The sequence below is a fragment of the Chroicocephalus ridibundus genome, chromosome 9, assembly GCF_963924245.1.
Source record: "Chroicocephalus ridibundus chromosome 9, bChrRid1.1, whole genome shotgun sequence".
Taxonomy (NCBI): domain Eukaryota; kingdom Metazoa; phylum Chordata; class Aves; order Charadriiformes; family Laridae; genus Chroicocephalus; species Chroicocephalus ridibundus.
The window spans coordinates 42,778,723-42,799,775 of NC_086292.1; the positions used below are offsets into that span (position 1 = coordinate 42,778,723).

Genomic DNA, 21,053 nt, shown 5'->3' on the forward strand with positions numbered 1-21,053 from the left:
CTGGCAATGCTCAACCAGCCGTGCTCTGGTTGGTTAAATATTATAATACCAGGGTACCTAAAACTGCCCTTCTGGGCACTCTGTGCCAGGCAGCCCACAAACACTGTGCAGAAACACTGCTGGATCTTGAAAGACATCACAATATCTTTGCCAATGCTCTTTATTACTCTTCAGGAAATGATAGGCTCATTTTCCAGAACTATAAAGTCCAGTGAATTCTTCCTAAACTGGATGGAAATCTGAAAGCTTAACAGACATAATAAATTGTGCATTATCTGTATTACCGAGCCAGTCTTACACAAATAAATACATCTAAATTTGACTGCAATTTGCAAATCTTCCTTTCATGTGAAGAGTAGCTCTGACTTTAGTGGGTCTACTCCCGTAAGTCGAGGAAAGAGGGGTCTTCTCTTTTATATTATGTAAACCATGGGTGAATTAAATTCCTCCCACACAAAGCTCTCACGTAATCCCTGCTGCAGCTTGCTCCTGGCTCACAGGTTGAATATTCATCTCCATACAGCTTCAAAAGGTGTATGCTTTTCAGCATCACTGTCAGGCGCTTTTTTCTTTTTTTATGAGGAATGTACCACAAATTGAAAGAAGGTGGGTTTTTTTGCATTCCCTTGTAATGTAACAACAAGATTTATGTCCCTTGCAATTAAAGAAATTATAGTCCAAGAGCATAGCTAAAACCTTAAAAGGACTAAATATAGAGAGAGACGTGGAAGATTACTCCTTACCACTATCTCCAACACTAATATTTCTTTCAGGCCTACGGCTCCAGGTAGCAATTGTGCATCATGTTCTTGCCTGGACAAGTTTATTTGCTCTATGTTTTTAGTAACATCCAGACCACGTGTCTTAGAAGGTCACAGCAACACACAAGCTAAGCATAAAGGCTAACAGCAGTCACAAACGAACATCAACTTTTCCAGTATTATCTGTAAGAGTCTATTTGCACCCAAAAAAATACACCACATCTATCTGACTGCAAGAGGACTTCTCACCTGGCACCAGTTATCACATAAAAAGGCAACAAGGCACAAGATATTTGCACATATCTACCTTATCACCTCGATAGGATGCAAATTTTAAAAGTTGCTTAAATAGTCCCAACACTGCCCAGTAAAATGGAAAAGTGAATGACACAAGCAACCTCCCAACACATTCTCCAGCCAAACACCTTGTTCGTCCCTTTCCCCAGGGCTGAGGAAGGAGCTGGAAGAGACAGCAAGCGGCAGAAGTTGTTTTCCGTAAGGAAGGGAGATCCCGCCATCACCAGACTCCTCCTCCCCTCCACAAAAGTCCAATTCAGCTCTATAAATACACAAGCTGGATGGGAGGCCAAACACACCCGTGATTTCACCGGGGAGGGGCCGGTCACAGCATAAGTCAGCTTTGTCTTAGGAGGTCATGTTGATAAATGTCACCCTGGAACCTCCAGGACAGTGGGACTTCAACCACCCTATGATACAACATGAACATAAGTTTAGGAGAAACTATAGATGCAATCAAGTCGCAGAAATACCAACGAGTTAGCTCTACAGTTTATATATTAATCCCATTTTCCTTTGCTTTTATGCACTTAATTTAAAATACCAACCCGTGCACTGGCAAAGCTTTTCAACCTGTGCAGTACATATATCAATGGGCAGCTTCATAGGTGTTTTGGTTAAATACCAGTAACTTATTCTTTTAAGTATATGATGTTTAATTAAAAAAAAAAGAAGATTAAGCAAAATTAATTTGTTAGTCAGACAAAGGTCAGCTGATATAAAGGGACTGCAATCTTAACAGATACCTCTTATTGCATTGCAATGGCTTGAGTACTTCATTTCCGTATGTAAATGCGCGGAGGTCACGACCGAGCTAGCGTTCAAATAGAAGTTGTTCCAAGTCACTAAACGTATCCCAGGTTCTCGTAATTCCCCATGCAAATAAAGAGCAGCAAATGTTTATCCCTCCATTTTCCCCAGCGCTACTGGTTTACGCTCCTGTAGCTGAGGCAACCCCACCACGCCAAGCAGCTCAGCGCCTTTCAGAAAGATTAACTTCTTAAATGGGCATAAACGGCAACAGATGAATGGCAGACACACAACTCACGGGCTGGGGCATGGCACAGGAGATCATGGGATGACCTCCTCATGAAAATCATCTCCCCACGTAAAACCCCACTCACAGCAGGGTCAGCTCAGGTTTTTAGATTACCTGAGGTTTGGTTTGTTTGCAGAATGTTTTTCCTTGCTAAACAAACTGCTGGAGAAAAGAAATAAGAAAGAAAAAAAGGTGATAACGGCTGGCTGGAAAGAAGATGTGAAGGAGCATAGCAACAAGTGCTAAAGGCATCCAGCAGAAATTTTATGTGCTGACAAACATTCATGACACCTTGCAGCGTTGCCAGGAGCTGAGGAATACTTTAAATCAGCAAAAAATGTGAACCCTCCAGGTCCTGCTGCACATTCAGCTCCATCTCACCCCAGGAAGAGAACACCAATTCAAGTCTACATCTTCCAAGCAACTACAACTCTAAGACTCCTAGGGATGTTGGATATAACTAAGCATAAAAAAAAAAAAAAAAAACAACCAAAAAAACCACCCAAACCAAACACTTAGCTTTGTAACACACATCAATTTAACAAGTGCTAACCTAGTTTAACTAAAATTGTACAACCAACTTCCTCCTTCCTTTCCTCCCCCTCCCACCCCTGGGAAATGACATGAAATACAAGTTAATGCTGCAGTAGGCAAACATTAATAGTGACTGAAACCACTTAACCATCTATTCTCCTTTCCCTTCCCCTCATTTTTATTTTAAGAAAAACCACATAACCCCTGAGAAGGGTTTCAGCATAACAACATTTTTCTTCCTTTGCTAGATTGAGTATAGATCTAATTTAGGAATAAGTGCAACTTAACACATACCTTATCTCAAGCCATAAACATCCAAGATTAAAAGATGCTGAGAGAATTGGCTGACAGGACCACAAGAAAAAAGTTGAAATTCTTCTGTGTCATCCTGCAGCAAGCTCATTGCACAAGGGTAACGGCAAGGAGCTGAACCGGAGTCCGCAGCACCTTGACGGGGACTATTCACGGATATTTTCAGGGATCTGACAAAAACTTCAGATTTCACAAGAAAAACCTTGTATTCTGTAACTCGGCTCTACTCCATTTCACTCTGTTCAAAGTGTGACCGACATTAGGAGCCTGATCAAATTCCTTGCTTTATCCACGCTTGAATTAAAGCTTTGGCTCAGCAAGGGGAAGCAGACCAAGTTACACGAGCTTTTCTTTTTTCAGAGGATGCCAGCCGTAAGCACCGGTGCCAGCACCGCAGGTACTGCAGGCAAGTCCCAGGGAGCTTCAGTTTGGCTACAAACAAAGGGATTTCAGCTTTTGGTGAAGCAGTTGGTATTTCTTCATCTCTTGTTAGACAGTCCAGTGCTAAACTTCTGTTTTCTTCTGCAGGTAATATATTAAGCATCTTTAGAAGTCCAGCCTACTCTGATCTGCGAAGTGGGAATTTCTTCAAATAACTAATCAAATCACGCTCACGTGATTGGTTTTCGGCTTTCTAGTACTGATAAATACCAAAAAAGTTTCAAAACATAAGTCAGACAGAGGCGATGCGAGTGCCTCGCAAAGGCAGCAGTTGCCATTACAGGATGACTTCTTCAGAGGGAGGACCACATCTAGCCACAACAGCCCCATCAGCTCCAGATGAACCTTCCCCCAGTGCCTCCTGGAAAAGTACCTTCTCACTCTGTCCCTGCCACAGGGCAGCACCAAAACACTTCTGGCTTGTAGCCTTCACCCAAGTGCACGTCCTTCCCCAACCTCAGTCCAGGTCCAGCTGCTGCCCTTGAACTCTTCTCCAGCTCCAAGAATCTCCATGCCCACCAAGGAGAGAAGAGCAGCTAAGGCTCAGCCAAGTCCTCCCTGGGGAAGCAAATCAAAAGTCCAAATGGTTTCCCTAAAGGACAACTGCCAGACCTCTGTGCAGGGCCTGCAGGAGAGACAGGGGAGGAACTGAAGGAATAAATGCTTTGTTTGCTTCCAGGAACCAATGCCCAACCTCACGAATGTGGGGAAGAGGGTCAAGTTGTCCATGGGCACCCCTGGAACGGGGCAAAGGGAGGTAAGAACCCCTATTAGCTTCAAAGGGGCATCTATGGAGAAGATCATAGAATGGTTTGGGTTGGAAGGGACCTTTAAAGACCACCTAGTCCAACCCTCCTGCCATGGACGGGGACTTTTCATTAGACCAGGTTGCTCAAAGCCCCATCCACCCTGACCTTGAACACTTGTGGAGGAGGGAGGAGGGAACAAAACTGCTTGATCGAAGGGAACCAGGTCAGGGAGAACCTGCGTGACTCAGCCAAGCGCTTGCACAGCAGGAGCTGGAAATCTCCACATTTAAGAGCGTGCACACGCAAATGCAGTAATATTTTACAATCATACATCACTTTTAAAGTGCGCCAAGTGCTTCATAAATATTAATTAAGCAATAGTACCCACAAATCAGAAGCATAAGACAGAGATACAGCTATCTCACTTAATATTTAACAGCATGATAACTCAGGGAGCAAAAACTACTTTTAAGAAGTCACATACCCACGCTGCTTCTCCCGCCTCAAAGAACCCAGGCTGTGTCCTACAGCCAGCCTGCACAGCGCTTGCTAAAAGAGGCCAGTGTTCAGTATTTGGATGCAGACTCCTGTTTCAGTGCGTGACCCGATGCTTTGCACCGTGCAAACGATCCCACTCCAGCCGTCTCCCTAAGACATTCCTTGATCGCCAGCCAAGCCCAACGCAGAGGTAATCTTACCGAAGTAACACCGGTATGTGGTTGTAAATTGTGATTCTGTGCTTGAATTGTCTTAGCTGCCTTCCCTAGCTGCACAGATTATCTTCAGCAATTTCATCTTAAAGTTCATGTTTTACAACACTGATTTCCCTTAAAAATATTTTTTTAAAAAATTCCTTTTATTAGGTCAACCACATTTGCCAAATTTTAACAGACTACTTTCTCAGCTGCCTAATTTCAAATTCACCTTTACATATAGCTTAAAAGGAGGCAAAAGGTCATCAGAGCAAGTAAGTGGGATGTGATGCTTAACATCAAGGTTTACGCGAACAGACTTTACAGTACCAGCTGAGTGAGCGTCAAAAATCATGAATTTACTCTGCAACACAGGAGAGTTAAGGAAGGAAAAGGAGGAAATCTAGCCAAAACTTGGAAATATATATACTCCTAATTAATACAAGGCTACTAGGAAAAAGCAGATGTGAAGTCAGACCTTGTTTTATTCAGAGGAAAAGCCAAAATCTACAAGAGCCAAACTGAATTTACTCTAGGCGGTGGCAGACACTGAAATACAGCAACGTTACTCCTTCAACATTAATAAAAGATGTCGTATACAGAGCATTATTTTTTTTTTCAGTCCTTGAAACCCTGCCAAGTCATAAGCTTTTTATGGGAACACTGAAATGGATGTTGATCAGAGCCATACCCATATGAGTTTTAAATTTTACCACCATTTAGACCAAGGGCTTCCCCCCTCCCCAGTCCCTCACACATCTGCAAATTAGTAATTTTTTGAAAAGCCCAATGAACTAAAAAGCTCATACACCCTCAGTCTATGAACATACTGAATTCACTCTTGGATTACGAGCTGAACCCAGGCCTTTAAAGCACTATAAACTCTTCCCACCCCCTAACATGAAGTTCCTCAAAGGTAAATTTTTAAATTTTATTTATGAAAAATAATAGCTACTTGGTAAGTGAAATTAGAGTGCCAGAGGTCACCTCACTACCAAGAACAATATATTCTCTTCCCCATCCCTCCCTGTGTTCATCAGTATCTGCTTTTTCCAAGTCCTAAGCTTTATTTTTCAAAAAGTTAACACTGATTCATAAAAATACAATTAGTTTGCAAGTACAAGGCTGCTGCCATCCAGACAAGTGCTTGATTGTTTTGTTGTTGCGTCTAATGTGATAGAGCTTCAACTGAGTTGGAAAACTTCATAAAAACCAAGGGGCTTCTTCCTTTCTAATTAACACAGCAATGAAATTTAACAGCCTGGCATGGAAACTTCTCTCTAGCGTTATGTTTTTGGAATTACTCATCTACTCCCACACTCTACAAGACTTTTTACAAAATGCTACCCAGTATTTTACCCTTTGCAGTTCAAAAGCTTCTATTTGGAGTCCTCTGTATCAAGCCCACTAGGATGGCAAAGATGCTGCACCAGAAGACCTCCAAAACATCTGCCATTCTTACCATCTACTCATCCTACATGCCTCCTATGTGTATTCCGTAACTTTAAAACTAAAATCTCTGTCCATTGCAATACATATCCATTCTATCATTGACACAAATTTAAAAACATATTAATTAGGTGTGCAATGCCTTGAATTTACTATAGAAATGGACAAAAGTACACAGCCTACATCCAAGTAGGTCTGTCTTTCAGGTCCCTGGGCTGGGAACTTCTGTGTTCTTTGTATACCATCCTGATTTATGTTTATTTAAATAATGACAAATATTAGTTTTAAATTTATAGTCACTGCTTTATAAGACGTCTCCAATCCTATCAGGATAAAGGGCTTATACTAAACAAAACAGTTTGTTTATACTACTAGTACATCTAATAGGAAATACTTTAAATCCCACATGTTCAAAGCAGGACGAAATTACAGCCTATCTTTCCATGAAGGGCTGCTATCTCTTGCTACCAAGAGGCCAGAAGGAGCATGTGCAGATCACAAGGCCTGAAAGTTCAAGTAGAGAAGATGGCCTGCAGAACCTCCGAGCCAACCAGAAATGTCACATGCCCACCAGGCCCAGCAAACAAAAAGTAAAAGAAAACTAAAAATCACCTCGTGCTCTGGCAGCAGTAAAATGGCTAGAAGATGCAGAAGAATCAAGGAAGGAAAAAGCAAGCCAAAACCCAGACATACATACGCTCCTGGTTAATGTGAAGCCACTAGAAAAAAGCACATGTGAGGTTACACCTTGGTTCACTCAGGGCAAAAGCGAAGGACTGTAATGGCCACTCAAGCTCGCTCTCGACAATGAGAAATGCTGAAACAAGAGTTTAAAGACAGCAAGACTACAACCTCAAGCCATTCCCTTATTAAGTAAAGGCCGAACCAAAGATATTTATTCTGTTACTCTTATTATTCATTTGTATCTACAAACACACAGAAGTCAAAGGTTTAGTAACTGTAGGAAGCCCAGCACTTAGATGAAAGTTGGTTTCCCTTAGACTCGCTTGACTGGGATGTACAAAAATTCACAGGAAAATTTTCAGATTTTTATATTTCAGATAATCTTAAAAATAATTTTAAGATTAAGGCAGATTAGAAGAATTAACCATCTATCCTATAACACCTTCTATCTGTTTCTACTATTGATAGCTACTCAACAAAACCTCTCATGGCACAGCACACATTTGTATGGGAAGAGCAGAAAAGGTCGCTTCCAGCATGCAGAGACCCAAAGTAATTAGAGTTGCAGATATTACAATTGTAACCCAACAGCCCAAACACAGTGACACTGCAACTTCCCACCTCAGAATAAAAGAAAATCATGTTCAGTAAAGCTAAAAGTGAGTCTTAATGACACCTTACAATAACCACTCACACATGCGAACTGCTGCAGGTACTCAAGTGCGAAAGCAAAGACAGAACGTCACCCTGTCCTCTTCAGTACATTAAAAAATTACATGTTTCTATAGAGTTTCTGTGTATCCAGGTCCTGTATTTTGTCTAATACTGATTTTGTACTCTGGAACTGTGCTTGTACAAGGACTAGCAGAGCAAAGCTCTCCTCTACAGCTGATGCTCTTTTGTGCTAAGACCACAAATAGAAATTGCACAGGACAAATACTTACAATCATGGGTACTTAGTGAAATCTCCTCAGCACACTTTATGTGCCTTCTTGCCTAGTGACTGCACCAACTCTCCCCTCTATGTATAGGCTGAAAAAGCATTTCCCCAATGCGTACACGAACGACAGCAAGTCAGTTTTGAAGGGGAAAGAAGGAGAAAGGCAGCACTCAAAACTCCAAGGATTATTTACGAATAAGCTGAAGCCCTATAAACTTGGCTATTGAAGTACGATAATCTGCTCTAGTTTATGCCAAGCGGGTCAGACAGAGGAAGAACCTCAGCAATCTTCAAAGTCAAAGCAGATGGGGAAGTGAATAAGTGCCCATGTGAGCAAAGAGGAAACAAGCTTCTGTTCATTTTAGCTTGTTTCAGGGCTTCAGTTTTCTAGACACCATCAAAAAAAAATGTCAGACCTTTAACTGACATGAGCAGAAGAGCTCACTTCTGTAACAAGTATTAGGGGAACCTCAGAGTAATTTTTTAAGACTGCTATAGATGCAAAAAAAAAAAAAAACAACCAACCTGATGTCTGAAGATTGAAGATGCTGCTTTGCTCAGGAACAGGGAGAAAGGTAAAGCGGAGGAAAGGTGCTAAGAGGCAGAGGCTGGGAAAAATATTCTTTGCTGCATAGCTATGAAAAAACTCATAGGATTCTTTATCATTAGGGCTTCAGTATCACTGATATAAGTATTTATTTACATAGCTGTAAAGTAGGCTCTACTTTAGAGCTAATTGTAGCTCTAATTAGAGCACTTCTAAAAAATTACACGTGAGGTTGAAGTAATTTTTTTTTACACTTTTTGAAATAGAAAAAAGCAGCAGTCCACACATGCCACAGAATGAACATACACTGCATTCCTTAAGAAGCTGAAGCTGACCTCTTGGTCCTTTCTCAGGCTTTACATTGCTAGACAAGATCTGGGCCAAGACCATTTCCATACAGAGGGATGCATCTCTGTCTCAGGCTAACCTCATCATCCAAGTGGTGAAACCTAAAACCAACTAATCTCTCCCAGGGTTATGCTTGTGGAACTGGGAATCCCTCCATCTGCCTCAGCAAAATAAAAAGATCACTGGCTGCAAAATAAACAGCACATTAACCACAGAACAATAGCCCCTCCAGTCAATGTGCTTTGTGCCACCCACCAAGGGCTAACAATGTTCTATCAGAACCCTCCCCCTAAAAAAAAAAATAAAAATAAATAAATAAATATTTCATGATTTGAAGAAAGAGCTTGTGCAAGTTGACAACACGCAACTTCTTTTGGATCCGTACCAAGGAAGGACTCCCTTCCTCTCCGAATTCCTGGGAGTTTTGCAAGCTTTCTGCAATCAGAAGCGGCAGACCCTGAAGGCGCACAGAAATAAAGTTTACCATGTTGCTTTTAACCAGGAACTTTTAAACTGACTGAGCTGGGAACAGTGGAAGAAGGATTATTCAGTGCTATAGTTTGCTAGGGAGACACAGAGAGCCAAGGACATGCTGAGGAGATGCTCGTCTTCCAAAGAAAATATTGCTAAGTGAAACAGGCATCCTTCCACCACTTATTTTAGGAGGCGGCTGCTGAGCTGCATCAGCTATTCCACTGGTCTCTCCATGAGCGTTTTTTGCCCAAGACTTCTGCTGGAAGAGCCAGAGCTGCAAAATTTGTAAGAAAACTACACAGGAAGAGGCATTGAGGGGTTGCACACCACCAACCCGCTCTAGATACACACATCTTTGTTTATGCAAACACAATGGACAATCTGATATTCAGGCTGGGTTGTCTGGAGCACATACAAGACAGGAATAGGTATATAAAGCCTCTGCTTGTTTTTCCTCTGTGTGTGCTTAACTATACATCAAGAAATTTGCTAAGACGAGAAGTGTGAAGGAGTGGGGAGAGACTGTGCTATGAGCAATAACAAGGGGGAGCTTCAAACTGCATTTTTTCCTATTATCAGTTATCATCACAAGCTGAAAAGTTAACTGCCTTGCTTTATGTGACTTCTTACCATGACAACTATACCTTTTAGCAAAGATATCATTCTCACAGCAGCTTTAAACGTTTTAAGACACGATTAAGGATTCCCCCATATCCCTCTCCCCACTAAATAAATAAATAAAACTCTGGGGAAAAAAATGTTAAGCTTGAAGGACCACGTAAAGTTGCATTTGCTACAGTCAGGCCTTTTCTCTGTGCTCTTGTGTAGGGGGAGGAAAAAAAAAAAAAAAAAAAGAGATGCACGCTAACAGAACTCATATCAGCTTTTTAATAGTATCTCCACAAAAAGGATTATTTTTTTTCCTTTTATGTTGCACATGCATTTGACCTGGGTCAACAGTGCAAAGTGGCAAGTTGAAAAGGGATCACCTGATGAAAGAGAAATACCCTCCCCTCCAAACTACACTGCAGGAATTACAGCCAAGCTCCCCGACCGCAGCACACACAGTAAGAGCGTTCTCGAACAGCGCACGTTCTGTCAGCAAAGCAGTGCTAATACAAAACTCAATTCAAATAAAGGAGTAATGGCACTTCGGAAAGGGTAGGGCTTCATCAGGCTTCCACCAAACCAAACAAAGACCATCTCAGATATTCAAACCACTGCAAAAAAAATTATTAAATCAAAAGGAGGAAAACAGTGTCATCCTCGTACACGTTTCACTGTTGAATAATGACAGTGTTTACCTTTCCAGCATAACGCATTACTGCTCTGGATCCAACTTTAAAGCAGAGTACAAGACAGAATTAATTACATCCTTTCCTCTTAACTACCATTCCTTGGCTTATTTATTAGGTAGGTCTGCATATATTCATAGATGTGTCTAATATACAAAGTTAAAAGGATTTAAAACTGCTGCCTAAATACTTCCCCGGTTTGCAGAGTCCTCTCCACTCTCTGGACAGGCAGCAGCATCAATAAATACAGCCTCAGGCTGCCAATTAGTCACTCCTTAAGCTACTGAGCAGAGCAGTCGAGGGAGATGTGGGGGAACCGCAAGCACGCTGTGACGGGCAAGTGTGTCTCATGAGCAATGTGTTGCTGGATCCCAAGCAATAAGCTACCTCAGACATGTACTAGAGATAGCTCTGCTAAGGTCTTTTCTCTGAATTAGTAAAATGCACAGGATGCCAGCACATCCAACTTTAGCTTTGTCTTAACAGTCCACTCCTGCTTGCAGTTCAGCAAACTGCCAGGCAGACCATCTGTCAGGACTAGAAAGTCCACCTTAAAGCGGAGCATCCACAGCTCGGAGGCCACCAGCCAGTTCGTGTTTCAGTTTCCAGTTTCTGGAGAAGACAAAAGCCACACTACACAAGATACCTTGAGTTCAGCATCTTGGCAAAGGAACAGCAGATAAACTCAGACAAGCTACCTAGAAGGAAAACTAAAGGGAACCCAAGAGCCTCTCTGGAGTTTTCCATTTTTCTAAAATGAGTTTTTAAAGCTAAAGACCTATTCACTCTCCTGGAATCCTCCCCAAAGAGGGACAACTGCCAGGGAGCAACAGTCTGAAAACACTTCTGGTTTAAGACTGGTTCAGTTTTATTTCACCGAGGTCCATCATCTCAAGGGACAGAGACCAGAAGCTTCCACGCTGACCATCCACTGAAAGGAGATCAAAAGGGAGAGAGGGTGGGTATCACTGTGGACCCAGCAGCAGAAAACACAGAGAAAAGAAAGCCCTTTCACAGACACTTTTCAAAGAGCAGCAGCACTTTTATCTTCGTCAGCATAGATGCTAGGATACTATATTCCCATGTGAATACTACAGTCACTGTTTGGCCTCATCCAGGATTACAAGCAACTCCAGCTAATACATCAAATTAGTTGCATAGCTGGGGGTGAACTTGTTGCCTTCCATCAGAGGTCAATCAAATCTTCTCTCCATCACAGAGAAAGAGAAATACAGTACGTTTATGGTACGGCAGCACACTTAGCTCTTCCACCCATCACCCAAGCAACACAGGAACTGGGTTTGCAAAGGTATTTAGAAGTAGGTAGGACCATGTGCTCGTAAATCCTGTTTACCACTTATCAGCTTGAATTTAGAGGTGTAGATGGGGTTCAGAAGACAAAAGAGGAGTGTTAAATTTGCATGGGTTCTCACATCTTTTGAGATAAAAAAAATAAATAAATATAAAACTTTCAAGATTCTTATTATGATTTACCCTCCACGTCAGAAACTCCTGCCTAGACCTACTGAGGGGAAGAGAAAGGGATGGAGGAAGAGCATCTCCATCTACAGACCTGGAAGTATTAAGGCTTCATTTGCCTAACAAAATGACATTAAGTGATACCAACAAAGTAAGTTTACTTTCCAGAAAGAAGAAAAATAAATGCAGAGCATCTCTTGAAAAAAAATTTTACAGGCAGATGAAAGCTGTATTTCATTATTCTGCACCACGTCCACTTCATTTGATTAAATTAATAAATGAGGTCCTTATGTCATACTACAGGCATTACCCCTACTTTTGTTTACTACATCTTAACCACAGCACACGCAGCACAGCTGGCTGGCAGCTCACAGTTACAACACAACATGCAGAAGTTAAGATAGGGGAAGTGATTCTAAAAAAACCACAAAAAAAAAAAATCTTGCTTCACTTACCTAAGCAAAGTTGTCATTAGAGAGTTTTCCAGTACTAAAATCCAAGAAAAAAGGCCTGAAAAAAAAAACACAGAAAAAGGCAAAGTTTCAGTAAATAGGATAATACTCTCACTCACTGGTTTTTTTCCAGGGGGTGTGGGGGGAATGAAAAGTCAGTGATTTAAAGAAAAGGTACATTCACTCCATCAGTTGCATTTCAGATAGCTATTTGTAACCAAAAGGTGCTCCTCAGGCAGCAAACATATCAGAAACAACAGGGCAGATTTTCCAGTCGCCAGTATTACACCAGTGCAATTCCTCAGATGTCAATCACGTTGGACTGCAATAAAACCAGTGTTATCCAGCAGACGAGTCAGGCCTAAGGCAATTAGCTAAGCTGCCCCGTTTAGATTTTCAATCATTTGTCATTCCCCTGGAGCTGGATTATTAGAAAGCCTGGACCAAGTTGCGGGGTGGGAAGCGAGGAGGAATCACCCACCCCAGTAAGGCTAAAGGTGGCATGAGCCAAAAGTGTTGCTTATTAAAAAAATATCCAAACCACCCAAGGGATAATTCCAAAAGACTGCGAGGCAGCACAACATGGGTCGATATCAAGAAACCTGTGATATACAAGGCTCATTATGGGAACAAAAATCCAAAGCACAGTGCAAATTACTGGCAGAAATGGCACATGGCTACAACAGGTCTTACCGAAATCATCGCTACCAAAAAAAAAGCACTCAAGGCTTGTTAAGACTCATGAATGCGGACAAAAAAAAAAACCAAAAAACCAAACAATGACCCAAACTAACTGAATATGGATGACTGCAAGCCTCCAAATCAAAGAGGGAGTTGATCACTGTTTAAGAGGAAGAAGTCACTGCTTGTTCCAAGATTAAAAACTTTTAATTCTGGCCCCGGCTGAAGCACTATCATTCACTAATCTGGTACAATTTAGTCGGGCTGATCCTCCGCTCAGACAGACAGGCCATTATCAAAAGTTCCTCTATTCATTTCGCTTCCTGTTAGCCAGTGAAAGCCCCTTTTATACGCTCCTCGAGAGGCTGTTAAAACCAGGGAAGACTTTCCGATAGAGAAGATAAGGTAGTTGGATTTATTCATGAGAGGAGGAAGGGAAGCTGTACAGGCCGATTACAGCTGCTCCAAAGCTGCAAAGTGGAGCGTTGGAGGAAGGAGCTGGAAGATGATGGATTTCTTACAAATAAGCATTATACCAACAGCATTATTGTTAGAACTAGGCGTTACCTCTCCTGATACTCAACTACAGAATTGAGATTTTAGTCTTAAATTGGCATCACCCAATACGCACACATGGTTGAGTAATTCAAAAAACACATGGATGAGGGATATTTTTTAAGAGACTGAGCAAATATTTAAGAAAAACCAAAACCAACACACCATAATACCCAAGACCAAAAGGATAAACTAGCCAGAGTCAGAGGGAAGACACTGCCTAGAAATGCTCTCCAGATTAAGACAGTTCACGTATAATTTTCAGGGTCAGATCCTGTTCTTATTGCCGACATGAGCACTCAGACTTCAGCGGAGTAGGATGGTGATTTCCACTTTACTTAACATGTGTCAGCAAGTTTGAACAGTTGCTTTGCAGATTCTTAGAGCTAACCAAGCAAAACCCCACCGCCAAAAGCCCGGTATAGTACTTGGCGGATGAAAAGCTGCCTGGAAACTCTATCAAGACTCTGAAAAACATTCCCCCTATTAATGTTCAATCTGGTATAGTTAAAATAGCTTTAAAATGTAACAAGAGGGAAATACAAACAAAAGCACATTTCTCAAGTTTAAAAAAGGTCGAGCCAAAGCAGCAAAGCTCTACCAAAAGTTAGGGCTAACAATGATGGTTGCAGGGGTAAACCCTGCCTCTTCCTTCCCCTCTCCCAGACTATTCTTCTCCGAATGAATTAGCAAAATAAACAAGAATCAAAACACCCAGAGCAGAAAATAGTATGCAGCTTTTAAAGGAAGAAAACAACTCAGTTATACTTCTTCATTACTCCATCCAGTGCACATACACGTCAAGTCGTTAACTGTTTTCCCCTCTGACAATGCTAAATGAAATCAATATGAGCAAAAATAATAAAAGAATAAAATTATATGGACAGGAAGACTTAAAAGACAAGGTGATGCATTTTTGAAGAGGCACCAGTTTGAATCACACAGGAATGGAGTGCAAATCTCTACCAGGCAGGAAGAGGGAATAACTAAACCTAGAACAGCATGAAGACCCAACAGAGATGGTCCACAGGTCGTCACGTGGAAGGTGAAGTATCAAAGATACTTACGTAAATAGAGACAAGGCTGTCAAAGACTGACAAATTACCTCCTGCTTTGCCGAATGCCAAGATGCAACCAAAAAGCAAAGAGCTACAACAAAATCCAGAGCTTATCTTGATCCAGTTTCTCCTTTAGGTTATTATTAACTTTATACAAAACTTCAGCACAAACTGTACAGACACTTCAGTTTGCTCAGCGTCACGTAATTTCTTCTCGGTAATTGAGCAGAGAATTAGGGAACCAGGAGACAACAGTCGCTTTCTATTCTGCGGCCAGCCTGCATCTCTTCAGCCATATCACTCCAGGCAAAGCTCGGCTGGCACTCGCTCTCCTCACTTTCTGCTGCAGCGGAGATCTTGCCTGTCGCAATCACCGACTTCAATCGTAAACTACAGCAGCTCAGTTGGCACACGCTCAGATTTAGTGGGTATTTCAGAAAAAGTTGCCAAGTCTCAGATTCCGCATATAGTAAATAAAGGTAACGTTGCTCACCTATCTTCACACCTGCTTTGCAGCGCAACGGCTGAAGAGACAACCTATTGTTATAAGTCTACAATGCACAAAAAGCAGTTGTATGTATACTTAATTTGCAGTTTAGCACTCTTAAGGCCAAGTTTATCAAAGCGTAAAGGGTGTTTCCTATGGTGGGAATGTCGTAATGGGACAAGACACAGCCTGCTTGTTCTGCATGTTTTGTAAGATCATTGAGTCTTTCTTGTCACAAAACAACTCGTTGCACCAATATTTAATTAAAAACAAGTGAGGAAAGTGCATCCAAACCTTCCCATTTGTTTTCAAGTCTGAGGAACCCACACTGGCAAGTTACAGCTGATGAATCATTGACAGTCATTGGAAATCAGTATCAACGCATGGAAACCGCATTGCATGGAAATGAAGAGGCAAGGACTAGATGTTCCTCAGTCAACTCTTTTCAACTCAATAAAGCCCCAACTGCACCAGATGCTCCAGCTGATGTGAGGGAGTCAAACTAAGTCTGAACAGTCCCGCCCTCCAAGTTTACGCACTATAACAACAACAGGCCAATGCCCACTGTTACGGAGCCGGATACAACTAATTTTGTTCAATTAAAATATGACTTTACACACATGAGAGTTTCAGGAAAGCCAGAGAAGAACAGGTTTACTTGGCTCTTACATTTCAGTGCCCATCTTCTGCAAATTCAGTGTTGCTTGCTGTGATGATGCTGGGGTTTGGGGTTTATGGGTTTTGTTTGGTTTTGGTTTTTGTTATAACCCCAAAACCCAAAAGTTCCTACTTCTAAAGATCATGTTAGGTTTTTCCGCCTCCTTCAAAATCCTGGCTACGGATACGCAAATGCCTAGTTTCTAGCCTCTGTACTGCTAGAAGTTACACTTGGAATAGTTGTGACTGAAGGCAACAGAAGATTTCAATAGTAGTTTCTCTGTCACTCCAAGAATCTGCTTCGCAACACAAGCCTGCAATTCCAGATTTCTGCATTCATCGCGAGGGACACGTGGCACGGACGCTTACCAGCGACTGGACTTCAGCACATTCCTGGGCAGTTCTGCAGTAACCACGTTTAGACAGTTAAAGAAGGTTCTATCAGAGCTCAGAGATGAAAGTTGGAAAAGAAATTTAAAAAGAAAGAAAAATCAGAGAGCAAAGCCAATAAATGCAATTAAGATTCTGCAAACTCCTGATGACTTTGAAAGAGCACGGGTTTTCCATCTCATCCTCCGAGTGAAGCTGCAGCACACGCTTAGCAGTGCCAGAAAGATTAGAGGGCTGCCAGAGCATGCACAGGAGAAGGTTTGTGTGCAAACAGAATGAACAGCCTCTACTAAATTCTTGTAACCAATTAAGCAACAATTCTCCACTGAGAATACAGCATCGCCCAGCTGCTTACCTAATCCTCAACCCCTGCTTCTTGAGCTGGCTTTCAATTTTTAAGTCTTCTCTTCAGAAGCAAAGGACAAATGCGTGCCGATTCTCTAGACATCCTTGTTAAAAGGCAAATAAAAGCCCTGCAAAGATTGTCAGTACTCAAAAGTGACTTTAATACTGATGAGAATTTACCACCAAGTCTGCAAACATTAATACATGTGAGTAGCCATGCTAAATCCACCCTAATTACCTGTCTGCAAGGCTCTCCTCCAGCCAGAACTGGACTTCAAGCCAAGGGAAGACCAAACCTGGAAGATGACTGCGGACTTTCTCTGGTCTGCATCCCTGTGCTAAGCTACTCAGTGACACTAAGCAGACGCGTCTTGAATGTGCTGCTTCCTCTCATGTAAAGGGGGAAGGAAAAAAAGAGAGTCAGAAACAGTACTTATCTGAAAAAAAGCAAATATTTTAAAATAAGAACCGCTACTGTTCGTAGGATGGCCTGGAAAAGAGATACATCTGAAATTCCTTTAAATACATGTGTTTCAGTTTTCAAACTGCATACGAGTCAATCTGACAAACGAGCTTAGACAGACTTGCTCAAACGAAGCCGAGGGTCCCGTCCCCCACCCTTTTCCTAAGTTAAGCGAGTGTAACTTTCTGGCATAGACATTGGTGTGTGAGATTTTAACATTCCCCTTTCCATAAACAGTCATACATCAAGCTCTAAAAATTTGCTTCACAGAAACATTTGCACTAGTAAAACTCAATTATTCTAATATTTGTATGACACATGCAGGAGGGGTGCATAAAAAGGTTATGGTGAGCTCATTTAAGAATTTAAACAAGTACTTGATAAAAAAATTTTTGAATTATTCACTCAGCTCCACTACTAAATCAGGCTTCCAAAGGAGTCTTTAAACAATAGCACAGAAGACACTGTATTTATAACAAAAAGGTGGTATTGAAGCTATCACTGTCTCACAGCGCAAGCCATTCATAATTACAGTCGTAAATGCACACAGGCACGGTTTCGTGCATTGGTTCACAATCCTGCCGGATTAACTGGACACTTTCAATATTTATACTAATATTCCCTTCTGGAGAGGCAGCACCATTTCTGTCTAAATAGTCTAAGTAATGCTTTTCATGCTAAGCAAGAACGATTTCTTCAAGAACATCCAGAGTTGAGAGAAGCGCAAGAGAACAGTACTAAGCAAGATCAGGACAATCTTTTATATGTATTTATTTATTTTTATACCATCCCGCGCGGGCTGCCACACAAGTATTTTGCTATGCCCCCCAAAGCTTCAGAGCCAAACTCAACTGAAGACATCAACATGCATCTCAGCTATAAACTTTCATACTAAGTTTATGTACAACACAGCAATTTTCCGCATACTTGCTCCTTGCAGTACCAATTTTTATTTTTTTTTTCCAAACCTCAGAGCCCACTTGGAATAATGACCATCTCTAGTGGGACGAAAAGCAGGGGACTTCAAAGAAGAGATAACATGAGTGGTGCTCCACTTCTCTGGTACACGCATCCTCGTACCACCTGCTTCCTTTCTCCCCATCCCTTTTTCTTCTCCACCACAGGCTGCTCTTGGTGGTTCAGCTCAATGAACATGAGCCAAGGTTTCCTCTCAAAATAACTACCCCAAGAGCATTTCAGCTATGAGCATCACCCACAGAAGCATTCCCATTTGCGTATCGTCTTCTCTCCTGCACTAGTCTGTTCCCAAATAAACTCGTGGGCTCGTGATACAAGGTCATAAAGTTGGGGAAAAAAAACTCGGATACCCTCCCACTGCATCCAACCGTGTTCCCAGGGCAAGGGCAGGATGAGTCAGTCTCCCAGTATAGCTGGTTTCAGGCATTTCTGACAGCATTACTTTAATGACAGTATTTCATTTCCTTCAGCATCTCATTGAGTGCACTCAAGTTAAGTATTAATGAAGTGTTTTAACACTCTCACTGTCTGGAGGAGAAGTGGGGCATCACTAACCAGCTGCTCCGTTCACCAGAACCACCAAGAACAGGGTTTTTGCATCACATGAGGTAAAAGACAGGTTTGGGGGCGAGAAGCATGAGCCAAAACTACCACATTAACAAATAACACCGAGCCCCAGGACAACAGCGGGAGCCTGCCCTGAGCAGAACCAGCAGCACATCAACCTAAGACCACCATAAACCATCCAAAAACAAAAGAAAAAAAAATATCTAAAGGAAGATAACTTGCCATTTCTGAAGAAACGGGGATTCAGATTTGCTGTTGCAAAGCCAAGCCATAACAGCAGTGCCACCAGCAACACACCTCCTGAAACCTCTTTTTATTTTTTTTTTTAAACCCCTTAAATTCAGCTTTGCTGCTGTACTTTCCTTCAAATGTACACCCCACCTCCTCATCTGCCTGTTCTTACAAATCTATCTATTTGAAGCACTGGTTTTCCTGACTCTGGGTAAGACTGAACACCTGCATCACTGCAAATGTAATTATGGCAAAATACCACGGCTATTTGCAGACTTCCTGTTCATCACATACTACTAGTGTACCTTTGCCTTGAGCAACTATTAACAGAGCTGGAAATCCTGAAGAGACACTAGAGAGAGAGCAGAAGCAACCCCCCTACTCCTTTATGCAGTGATGCTTTGGGTTTGCTTTTGGAATGACTCAGAGGGGAAAAGAAAATCATCAGAATAATTCTTTGTAAATCTGTCCAATGAAAAGGAGAAAAAAAAAAATTTAATTCAGTTAGAAGTCTGCATTAGCTTACTCCAATCGAGACAGGGAGGCATTTTACACTTCAACTGAACTGGCAGCTCAAATTCAACTTCAGGCTCCAATGCAGGCTTTAAGTCAAATTCCTAAGCGGAGTAAAACCCTTATTAGCCTGTCTTCACTGTAATTTTAATCTTAGTAAATTCTGAGTATGTAATTTATGTTAAGAACTAACCACTTTTTTTCAGAACTGGATATATTGCATGGAGAATTGTTCTCTGGCTAGCAAAGTTAAGATCTCCCTTAGAGAAACAATTTTTTGACAGCAAAAGAAAAATCACTGAAAGCTTTAAAAACATGCAAAAGCATTTTCATAAAGGCATCACAGACAGTTGTTTTAATTCACTTAATACATTCCTAGCCTATCAAAACCTGGCTATGCAGTCTCACTTTAAACAGATGCTACGTACTAGAAAGATTTTTGACCTGGCTTAAAAACTGATATTTCTCTTTCACCACACACACACGAGGGGTGGGAAAAGACAGGAAAATGGCTGATATTTCTACCTTTAAAAAGGAAAAAAAGCATTCCATTCCTTCTCCTCTCCAGCAGAAAAGTAAAAAGAAAACACCTTGAAAAGACATCATCTCAATTTCGAGTTCCACTAATGTGACCGAAGTCATAACAATTTTTCTAGTTTAAATGAAAAAGAATTTAAAGCCTTGTCTAAAGTTTACAGAGTCTCCATGAGAGTCAAAACTGCCAATGCTGCGGGTACACACCACTCACCCACGTCAGCACAAAAGCAGTATTTACATCCTGTAGCCGACCCAAAGCTCTGAAGCCCAGGTTACTATCTGTCCCAATCGTGAAATGTTCATTACGTATTTCCTGCATTATTTGCATGGTTTCTTAGGTTTTGGGGTTATGCTTTGGTTTTTGTCTGGGTTTGTTTTTTGTTTTGTTTTTTTAAATACCCACTTAGTAAAAAGCAAATGAGATCTCAAGCTCAAGGCAAAAAACACAAGTGAATTATCGGGGTGGTTGCCTCTCCTCCTTTCTGCACTTGCTGCTGCCGTTTTGCGTCGTTCCCTTGGCTCCCACTCCTCTTTGAGCCGTGGTTTCATGTAAAAGCAGTTCAACTTTTATCCCCCACCTCCAAGCCTGAAAACCAACACGTCCTTCCAAGTGAGGCTTACGCCCTGCCAGAGCTGATTTGTATAATCTGAATAGGAGAGACGGGGAATATTTACGTATTTGCCAAGCGAGGGGCTGGGATTTGAGAGGGAAATCCAAGCAAGATGCAGCAGGAGAAGAGCCGGACTCTGCCAAGAGATCAGGTCCATCCTACACCGGGTCTTGCAGCCGCAGGCTGGCGCAAGAACACCAGCTATTTTAACGACTTGCACTAAAATCCTCACACGGGGGGAGGAAAATTAATTACACATTTTAGCCTCTAGATTTTCCTCCATTTTGTTCAGTGTACACATGCAAAAGTTAAGGCGAGGGTTTACAGGACTCGGCAGCACGTATGGCCCCGCACAGAGCCGTGCTTAAAGCGGGCAGCTGTGTGAGGGAAGCAAACCGGAGAGGACTCGGACAGATGTTTCCATTCACGAACACTGCCAAGGAGCCGGGAATGCCGAGTTCACTACCTTGGCGTTATTTACATTTCA

General features: G+C 41.8%; 1 protein-coding gene across 4 annotated transcripts in view; it reads right to left on the minus strand.

Moving 5' to 3' along the window:
* The window catches only part of AKAP13 (A-kinase anchoring protein 13), a 224,436-nt gene that overhangs the window by 190,943 nt on the left and 12,440 nt on the right, over positions 1-21,053 (minus strand). For all 4 annotated transcript variants that reach the window (XM_063345530.1, XM_063345532.1, XM_063345533.1 and 1 more), the window contains one exon: positions 12,497-12,551. The gene's annotated coding sequence lies outside the window, so the exon portion shown is untranslated. Of the gene's footprint in view, positions 1-12,496; positions 12,552-21,053 lie in introns of those variants that run through there.